This window comes from Amphibalanus amphitrite, unplaced genomic scaffold, assembly GCF_019059575.1.
Source record: "Amphibalanus amphitrite isolate SeventyFive unplaced genomic scaffold, NRLGWU_Aamphi_draft 001132F_arrow, whole genome shotgun sequence".
Classification (NCBI taxonomy): Eukaryota; Metazoa; Arthropoda; class Thecostraca; order Balanomorpha; family Balanidae; genus Amphibalanus; species Amphibalanus amphitrite.
Window position 1 is genome coordinate 110,137 of NW_024882626.1, and position 11,520 is coordinate 121,656.

The window sequence follows — 11,520 nt, forward strand, 5'->3', positions numbered from 1 at the left end:
AATCATTTCGTCTTTCATATATTGTGACAGATCATCACTTTGATCATTGATGTCACTGCCATACAAAACGTTAGAAATGCATGGATGGACAAATAAGTTATCTGTCCTTTTTTATTCAGCTAGTTCAGGTATCATTACAAACTTTAAGTTGACTGCATTTTGGGATGCATGCTATGTGAGGTTTTGTGAGCATACCTTGGTATTTTGGTCTCGCAAACGGACGATACCTCGTGCTTCCAATAAATTCTTACAGTGAATTCTTACAAATATGTCGACCAAATAATAAAAATACCAAAAAATTCTTACTTATATGTCGCATGAAATTCAGTTATGGCCTCCGGAATGTCAATCGTGATTTATGTACTGCGTGACTGCGTGCATCCTTTGTTACAACCAGGATGCGGGAGTCGTGTGCCTGCGCTTATGTACTTGCATGCACGGCTACATTCTGGATGCATTGTGTGGAAACAAAAACCATTGTTCCACATTTATCAAGAAGCATAGGGCTGTTTACAATACAGGCAAGCGTTGATCCGGCTGGCTACGGTATTCAGTCATAGCAGTGTCAAACTTTGGGTGCATAGGTACAAATAGATATAAGTATATAAGACCTTCGGGGTCAGTGAATTGATTGGTGTTGGTCTGGAGCTCAGATCATACTGCAGAGATGTTACAAAGTTCAGAGCTCTCTCTCTCTCTCTCTCTCTCTCTCTCTCTCTCTCTCTCTCTCTCTCTCTCTCTCTCTCTCTCTCTCTCTCTCTCTCTCTCTCTCTCTCTCTCTCTCTCTCTCTCTCTCTCTCTCTCTCTCTCTCTCTCTCTCTCTCTCTCTCTCTCTCCCTCTCCATCTCTCCCTCTCCCTCTCTCTCTATCTCTCTCTCCTTCTCTCTCTCTCTCTCTCTCTCTCTCTCTCCCTCTCTCTCTCTCTCTCTCTCTCTCTCTCTTTCTCTCTCTCTGTCTTTGTCTTTCTTTCTTTTTTTTTTTCTCTCTCTCTCCCTCTCTCCCTTCCTCTCCATCTCTCCCTCTCCCCCCCCTCTCTCTCTCTCTCTCTCTCTCTCTCTCTCTCTCTCTCTCTCTCTCTCTCTCTCTCTCTCTCTCTCTGGAGTTTGATTCCAGTGTCGTGATAAAATTTGACCATGATGGTTTTGTAAATACCATTGAATATATTCGGAAATCATTTAAGCAAATGGCATGCACAAGTAATTTTCTTTATCATTTATTGGTGCCTGACTGTATTCACGTGTGAATCTCTTAATGTTCCGGAGACATGCAAGTGAAGGAAACGGAGAGGGCAATGATTCATTTTTTGTGCCTCGGTACTGTAGTGGTACGACCGAAGTGCAGCAGCCGCCTATTTAGAGAAAACGGAAAGAAGATGTCAACAAACAAAAACGCGATTTGATGATTAGCAGCGCATTTAAATGGCTCGTTTAGTCTGAGCTTATAGAGCTTACTCCAACGGAATTATGTGCATCGCCATCGCGCATTTGCCAAATGACTCGCTCTACAACTTTCCGCGACTAGGGACGTTCACGTGGCAGTGGAGACACGTCCCACGTGACTGTCATGGGGGTGACTGTCTGAGGCGTGACAGTCACGGACAGCGGTGTACGCACACGACACGTGCGGCTCATCGGCACGGAGGCGGCACGGGCGCTCCAGCGGCTAGAAGCACAAAATTGTCACCTTTCTCCTCACAGGAGTGACAGACCCAATAATTTGACGGCCAACGCCTCGACGCAGCGTACAATTTCTGTACCGTGAGTCGACAGTTTCGGGTGTCTTTCGTCACTCCATTTGTATTTATTATTTAAGCTACGACCAACATACATGTCAGAGTGGATTGGCTCTATGAATACAACAAAAATGAATATAATTTGTCAGTTGTGGCAATTTGTGAGTTGTGGCAAGTATAATCATATGTTACAGACATAAGATTGTCTTGAAAAAACGGGATGCTCTAGTCAAAGTTGTGCAAGGTATAATCCAGCACTGAATTTCAACCAGTTTTATCTAATGTGGTCAGTAAGGTCATTTGAATGTTTGGCTCCTTTGAACTGCGGTTTTAGACATCTCCGTTTTTCAGTCTACTGGGTGAGCTCATTGCGGGAATTTCGCCGTTACCAGGCATGCTAAATGTGAAAGCAGCCTTACGTGATAACAGACCACAATTACTGACACCACGAACACATGCATGATTTCTATTATACATGTATTCTGTCAGTTAGTTTTTTTTTTCTACACCGCCACCCATTATCAGGTGACCAGGAGTGCCCCCTCCCTCTATCCCAACGACACACAGAACCTTACGTTAACACCACCAGGAAAATAATGAAGACAATTGTCGCGGCACTCCCAGCTAGGAAATGAAACAAACTCAAGGAAGCAAAAAACGAGACACATTATCATGCTGTTAGTATAAAGGTGTAAGAGAAGGCATAGTAGTCATAACTGAAAACAGTTAGTGACTAGTTTCTAATTCCCAGGAGTACACATTCGTTCATACATCCACACAGGAGCAGTGTTAGAAGGATTCAGATGAAGGGAATCATGCATGCAGGGGTATTATATACAAATCTGCTGGTCAGTGTTCAAGCTGGGTCATTTACTGAATCTCCGTTGTTTTGCCCAGCTAAGCGAGGCTTGTTGCTGGGCAACCAACGGAGATCAGTTCCATGAGAATGAGTGGTTATGTAGAGTATGCGAGGGAAATGAAATGAAATGAAATGAAAACAAAAAAAATATACTAGTAATAATAATAATAATAACAATAAAAATAAAATAAAAATAATAATAATAATAATAATAATAATAATAATAATAATAATAATAATAATAATAATAATAATAATAATAATAATGAATAAGAGTAAAAAATAATAAAAATAATAATAAAAATAATAATAAATAAAAACAATGGTGAAGAAAAATAAACCATGGGGTAAGAGTAAAGATATCATGATAGTGCACCATGTGATTTATAGTTTTCGTAATGTTACGAACCTCCACAATATACTTAATGTGAGAGTATTGTATTACATAATCAATACTGGCTCAAAAAGTAGTTTTTTGTTAGTCTTTTTATTGTGTGTTTTGAATGAGGCACCAGAGGCACAGCAGGGTAAACGGGGACCATTATCTGATTCCACAGCCTTGGACCAGCCCATGAGATTGTGTGTGTTTTATATAATTTGTACGAAAATATTTCTTTGAAGTGTTTGTTATAACGACTGTTTCTATTTTGTTCTACTCTCTCAAATAATTCATCAATCGAAAGTGGTAAGATTCCTTGAATCTTTTTATGTAGTAGTAACAACATCTGTTGTCGCCCGATGTCCTGGATACGAAGAAGTTTAAATTTTTTGAAGATTGGTGCAGTGTGCGCTAATCTACATTGGCTGTCTATTAATCTAACGACACGCTTCTGTATTTTGTCTAATTCACCTAGGTTTGTTATGTACGTATTACTGTAGATAAAGCAGCAATAATTAACGTGAGACAGAAAGAGTGAGTTGTAGAGTAATAACAAATGTTTACTGTCCAGGAAAAATTTCAATTTAAACATAATACCTACATTTCTCGACAGTACTTTCTGGAGTTTGGAGATATGAGTTCTCCACTTCATATCCTCATCTATGAAAATACCAAGATATTTAACAGTATTAGTACGTTGTAATATCACACCATTCAGTTCGATTCGCAATTCAAGTTGTCGTTTCTTGTTCGTGTATATCTGATAATATGTTTTATCAGCATTGAGAGACAGTTGGTTAGAAGTAAACCATTCAGCTACCTTTGGCATCAAGGTATTTAATCTTGTTTGTAAAATATGCTCACTTTCCCCTTCTATTAAAATAGCAGTGTCATCAGCATATAAGAGTGTACTTATGTGTTCACCACATATCAAAGGGAGATCATTTATATAAAGTATAAACAGAAGTGGTCCCAAAATTGATCCCTGAGGGACTCCAATATCAATTGGAAGGAAGGATGAACGCATGCCATTTATTTCCACACACTGGGTACGGTCACTGAGATATGAGTGAAACATCATATGGGCATCTTCAGAAATACCGTACTGAAGTAATTTTCTAAGAAGAATTTCCTTGTCAACAGTATCAAATGCTTTACGTAAATCGAGATAAATGCCGCACATGTTCGAATCACTTTCAAACGCACTTATGATTTTGTCTTGTAATAACACTATAGGCATGTATGTACTCATGCCAGATCTAAAGCCAAACTGTTTGTCACTGATAATTTGGTTCAAGAATAAGTGTTGGCTTAAACGAGCATATATTATCTTTTCTAATAGCTTAGAAATAACTGGAAGTAACGATATTGGTCTATAGTTACTAAAAATATGTTTGTCGCCGGCTTTATAAATTGGTTTTATAACTGCTTGTTTTAATAATGTTGGAAAGACACTATTCTCAAGACACAGATTTAAAAAATGTACAATTTGTACCATTATAGCACTGAATGTTGATTTAAATATTTTGGTATTTATTTTATCATGACCACCTCCCACATTTCGCATATCATGAACAATCTTCTTTACTTCTTCCTCATCTGTTCTACACAATTCACGTAGCGGAGTTCCTACAAAGTTAGGAAGATAATCTATCGGATCTTTATTGGAATGGTTAATGTTATTTTTAAGCTTCCTTCCAACGCTGGTAAAGTAGGAGTTGAAGCTTTCGGCAATGTTTTTAGGGCCTTCCACCAGGCCACTATCGGTTTTAAATGCTTCTGGCAATCTGGTGTTATCCGGGGCACCTGATGTGAGTTCTTTAATGATGCCCCAAGTCTTTTTGGGATCCGAAGTTTTTAGGTTATTTTGTATGTATGCTTTCTTTGCCTCACGTATAATACCTACAAGCACGTTACGGTATTTGCGATATTTAGTGATGTTTTCGTAAGAAGGTGTTTTATTTTTTACCAAAAACAGAACATTTTTTCTCACTATAGATGTTAGAATTCCTGGAGTAATCCAAGGTTTTTTGGAAGTATTTTTTCGTGATGGCACGAAGGTCTTGCTGAATTTCCGTATTCCAACAGCGTAGGACTCAATAATCCTCTCACATGCTACATTAGGGTCCGTTACATGTAAAAGGTCATGTAAGTCATTCTGCAAATGATTTTGCAGATCAGCTACCTTATTATAGTTAAAAACTGTAATGGCATTCATCATCCTATCATTGCTAGGTTTCGCTGTTTTAATGGTTATGAATACTGGAAAGTGATCTGACAAATCATTATATATGATTCCTGGACCACTAGTAATTGATATATTGTTGCAATATATATTGTCTATAAGCGATGCTCTAGTCTCACATTCTCTGGTTGGTAGAGAAATTAGGGGAAGAAAACCAAAGGACAACAGCATATTAAAAAATACTTCAACGTCATGGTCGTTGTTGATATCATATAGGTCATAGTTAAAATCACCAGCGATGATTACTGGATGAGTAGGTGTAGTGATGGTTTCAAGAATAAGAGACATCTGTTCATTAAACTGAGCTGGGCAAATATCTGGAGGTCTGTAGAACTGTGCGATAGTTACTTTAGAAGAAGGTAAGCTGCACTGCACTACAACCGACTCAGTGCCAGTCGGAGACTCCATGACCAGGCGAGTGGTGGAGACGAAACCGTCTGTCCGTACGTATACGGCTGATCCACCGCCCACTCGTCCAACTCGATTTTCATAAAATGCAGTGTATCCTTCTATGTTACGGTGTTTATCAATTTCGTCGTTTAACCATGTTTCCGATATACATATAACGTCCCATTGTATATCCGTCATGTGCAGAAAGGTAAGAAGGGATTCATACTTTTCAGTACTTAAAAGTGACCGAACATTAATGTGTATAACATACAGCTTTTCTGGGTCTTTAGAGCCAGTAGGTACATCACTTGTGAGTACATAGTATTTGCAGCTTGTTCTTATTGATTCAAAATCATGATTGACAGTCTCGTCGTAATCAGTGTTTGTTTCATGAAATGGATGCAATATCTTATCATATAAACGTGGAAGCTCATTATAACTAACCGTAGTTAATGGCATATAACGCTGTGCAGTGTATACAACACAAGGAAATTGAGTAACTAGAACGAAACTCGGTCGAGCTAGCGTTTGGGATGAACCGATGTAAGGTGATGATATACTTATTATATGTCAGTCAATGTAATATTCCGGGTCGATTGCATACAAATACGCAGTGTCCAGAGCGGATATGACGCAGAACCCAATTTTAAACTTAATTCAAGGCGGTCACAAGCCAAACCCAGCAGGCCAGCAGCAGGGGCCGCGGCAGAGACATACCCCGAGACCACCAGCCGACCACCGCCGGCCCCAGGCAGTCCAAGAGGCACCGTGGGACCAGCAACAGCCGGCCGCAGTCACGGAAACACCGCCACCCAACCCCCAGCCCACGGCCGGGCCGGCGGCCAGAAGGCCTAGAGCGTGGCCCGCTCCAGAGTTGGCTGCATACGACAGCGCCATCTAGGTACTGTCAGAGATGACCGCCATCTATCGGTCGAGCGTTACTCTAGGCATAATACCGGAGGAGTGCTAAGTTGGGTCAGCCTACAATACCTAATAGACTCACAAGTCACAAACACACATTTCACACATAATGCACAATGTACACACACACACTCCATTATACATCCATGCATATATAAAGAGCAAACGGAAATATCCATAATTATAGCACAATTCAAGTAGGTACTGATTTGATCCTCAGGGCTGGCTGGATAAAATCAATGGAAAGATGAGTCACACATTGAATAAACGAGATCAGCATACATTAACTAGTGTAAACAAAAAAAAAAGAAAAAACAACATTATTGACATACCTTAGGAAAGGAAAGGTAATTTAATCAGATCACCTGAATTATGATAATAGATAGCTTATAATACATTTCACATGTAATGCTGCAGCTAATGAATCCAAAAGAAAAAAGCAGGACACCTGTTGGCCAACAGTCAGCACCACCCATCATCAAACACTTCACATTCCATCTTAGATATTATAAGTTCCGTAACTGTTATTACAGTTGGCTGTATAAAAAAGATGCATAGATAGTATGCATTAGCCCATCCTCTCACCAGATGCCCGCATTTTGGAGGCAAAGGTTGCCGGATCAGGTCCGTCTACTTGTGGCTTAGCTGTTTCCGGGTTATTTCATCCACGATGTATTGCCACACTTCTGATCATCCCTGGCTATCTAGTTGAATATTGGGTCAAACACTACTACCTCTTCCTAGCCCCGCCACCCGGAACAAGGGATATTGAATTTCAGAGAATATGTGCTTGTTCGTGCTTGCAAATATAATGCAAATAGAAGTAAACGGCCTTCGATCCAATAACTAATTTATATAATATCACATATGTTTCTTGAACACATATGTCTAAAAAAGAAAAAAACTGTTCGTTACTACGCACGTCATACACATAATTGAAAAGTCACTGACAAGTGACAATGCTTAAAGTCAGGTGTCACCTTGGGACATGCTACAAGCAATACCATCCAAATAAATGGTATCATCTTATCCACGAGGTCACATGCGTTGTCTTACAACTACTGTCTGCGCTACATAAATAGCCGCCAAAAGAATGACCATCGACAAAACGCACCGTTACTCCTCTCATCGAGTACTCTCAGGAACGTATAAAACCATGAAATCCGGCGTCTGATCTGGCGCCGACACGGAGACGACATGCGTCTGTTTGGCTTTACTCCGACACAATAATCAGGGGCAGTCAGCCGGAGACTAAGGTCACAGTGCGGTTACCAGAGGAGCGCGACTTGAAGTCACACCTTTCCGCCAGTGTAAGCCGACGTGAGTCATGATGGAGCTGGTGGGTGCACACTGTCGTCGGTGATTTATCCGAGTGGCGTGTGCACTGGTCATGTCGTAAAAATGGTATCAAGGTCTCTGATGTGTTTCTGCTTTGTTGAACACCTGAGCATGTGATTATTCTTGCTTTGCATGTTTCCTGTGTGAGTTATTTGGGCAGTAATGTTTTGCGTGTAAAACATTACTGACATTCCGTTTTGCAACGGTTGCTGAAGGCCTTAATTATCTTACATTTTCTTTTCATGTCTCACTCCGGAATAATGCAGTTACTGAGGGTCATATAGCGTCGGGCAGACGCACCGCACACATCATTTCAAACCTACCGCACACGCATATCGCCGTGGGCAACTGTTCTTGCGAGCCACTTCACTGACTCAGGTTTGTGTTCAGTGACTCACAGACTCGGAGCACGCAGAGCTGAGTCTGCACCACCTCTGAGAACGGGATGACTATCGGCGTTGATACAGTCTGCTGCTTCACTGTCTCCTGCGCCCTGCGGGATAGCTTCTGTTGTCGAGTGACAGTCCTTGGGATAGCTTTTATTGCTGAGTTGCAGTCACCATGATAGCTGCTACTGCTGAGTTCACCATGATAGCTCTATTAGATATCTTCTGCTGAGTGGCAGTCATTGGGATAGCCTCTGTTGCCGAGTTGCAGCCACTGGGATAGCTTTTATCACTGAGTTGCAGTCTTTGGGACAGGAATGTGGAGTCAGAGTCAGAGTTGGAGTCGGAGTCATTCGAAGTCGACAATTATCGAATTCGATTTAGGAAGCCGGAGTCAGTGTCGGAGTCACCCAAAAACAATAGACTCCGCAGACCTGCTAGGTTCAATGAGCTGGAGTCGGAGTCAGAGTCGATCGGAGTCAACAGTTCTGCCCGGAATCGAAGTCGAAGCCGAAGCCGGATTCAGAGTCACCGAAATTCATCGACTCCGCATTGCTGAACTGGTCATTAGGATAGCTTTCACTGCTGAATTGCAGTTACTGAGAACACTTGTATTGTTGTGTTGCAGTCTCTGAGATAGCGTTTAGTGCTACGTTGCAGTCGTTGTGATCGCATGTATTGCTGAGTTGGTTTTCTTTTAAAGAATATGTAGGTAACACTGCTGAATTGCAGCCACCGAGGTAGCTTCTACTGCTGTGTTGCCTTTCTTGAGATAGCTTTTTATGCTAAGTCGCAGTCTTTGACGTTGCTTCTGCTGAATTGCTGTAGTTGATAGCTTTTCGTTCAGAGTTGTAGTCTCCAGCTGCCTTCGTCGTTTGGAGGAACGTATCTTATGGTATCTGGAGTATGTTTCAAGCATTTTTTTGTGGGGGTGGGGTGGGGGGGGGGTTGACACACTGAAGACCAGCCGAGTTTTCTCACTTACACTTTTCCTGTTGCATCGTTCCATATCGCATAATAATGTTCTGTTATGCAATAAAATGTTTCAAAATATAAAACTGTTAAACATTTCCTGCAATAAAATAAAATAAAATACAATAAAATAAAATAAAATAAAGTAAAATGAAGTAAAATAAAATAAAATAATGAAATAAAATAGAATAAAATAAAAATGCAAAACATTTCATGCAATAAAATGTTTTATTTGGATGAGCATCACGACAGCGTTCTTAATGTCAAAATTGAGATCAGTCCAAGCCCAAGGTCTTAAAAGGTTAACAACATCTTAATAACAGGAAGTCTTACTTCTCCACGAGACAATTCTCTCGGTCCTGATTAGGTATATGAACCCTTGCCCACTCTTGGCTATAATCTGCAGACTGATAAAACTCAGTTTACGAGAAACTAGTTAAGCTGCAGCTCGTCGCATTTTTCACCAGTGCTTTATTATTACCGTATCACGACAGGAAGCCATTGTCCAATCTTTACGTCATTACCGGCTGACGAAGGCCTGGTTTGACTGTAATTCAGTGGTCATGGCTCACTCTGACAACTGCTTAGTGAGTCACTACGTGATTATTAGTCACTCCCTTCCCCTAACTCTCTTATTTCCCTAAACTGTTAAGTCTGGTTAGGCATGGTTCATTGGTTGAACATTTTTTTTTTCAAATCTTAGTAGAGCGCAGAGCACTGAGCAGTATGTGCGGTGACATGAACTCTGTAGCCCGCCGGGACCACTCCCATGGCCGGGACGTTCGTTTGGGCGACATGCCGAGCACCCAGCTCCCGCCCCCTGTGGCTGATCGGCCAGAGACCAAGGTCAGGTTTTATGGGCGTGTCGCGGTCCCCGGCCCGCCGCCGGACCGCCCAGAAGCCGTTGCCATGGTAACGGCACCGGTTTCCATGACAGCGATGTTTTTGTTTAAGGGCGGTCATTAATAAAGTGTCGGCCCTTGGAGGCTAAAGGCCAGGGGAGCACAGGGGGCCGATTGTTCACCCTCGCACCACGTACGGGGAGAAGGGCAGTGCACTTTTTGTGACAGTCTAATCAGAGGAAAACACGAATCCTTGGACAGATCTCCTTGAATACACAAGGTATAAAAAATGTTTGCTTGATGATAACAATAATATCAGGATTTAGTTCCTTATACTTAGGTAATGCATGAGTGACATTATCAGCACTAGAAAATGCTGTATTATAGAGCTATTTCTAGCATTGTGTACTGTTGATGACATAAAATGAAAACCATACAGTCAAAACACGATGATTCTGACGAACGAAGTTTTCCGACAGTGTGGAATTCATGAGACAAGCTCTTGGATGACGTATTTTGGCATGATACAAGATTTTGAGGGAAAAAGGAACGCATGATTGCTGCAAAGCCGTAACAATGTACGAAGCCTAAAATCGTAATCAGCTCTTAAAAGTGGTGCTAAGTCATGTCGGACATAGGTTCATGCACAAGTTAAAGGGCAACGTCCGATTATTATCTTGCTACGGCAAGGGCGAATCCAAAACTCGCCTGTTTTTGCGTCAGGCTCTACAGCTGAGAAATTAAAAGGGAATGACACGACTTATTGTGCTGGTCGGCTCAATATGTCTATAAGTACTTAATCTCGCGATCTCTTATCTCGCCACTGAGCTGTGAGAGCACAGTGAGCTAGGTGTGACTTCAGTGAGATATGTGAGAGCTCAGTGAACTATGTGTGAGCTTAGTGAGCTGTGTAACCTAAGTGAGCTATTTCATCTTAGTGAGCTGTGGTACCTCAGCTCAGTGAGCTATGTGAGCTTGATGAGCTATGTGAACTCGGCGGGATGTGTGGCAGTCAAGGAACAATGTGAGCTCAATGAGCTAAGCCGTTGTCTCTACAGCGCGCTGCTCGCTGCGTTGGCTGCCGCCAACTTTACTGATACTATCGTCGTCATTAGAACCGGCTCCAGGAAACGCACGTCACCGCCTGAGTGAGTAAATCAAACCCACCTGGCAGGAAGGGCTATTGATCATCGCTTTACAATGTAACCGCACCTGAGATGCTGGCCAACCGCAGAGTATGCGAACGTCATTCGCTTGGATCTCAGGCCAGGAATAGCCAGCTACGCAGCTCTCGTAATAAAAAGTTTCTTTTTCAACATGAGTGATCTTCAGTTATATAACACTTGGTATACATGACCAACGAACATCGTGAACATATGGAAATAATGAATGAAAATTCGTCATATAATGCTCTCTGTGTCTTTTTGCATGATTAAGTGGTATGACGTACTACCCA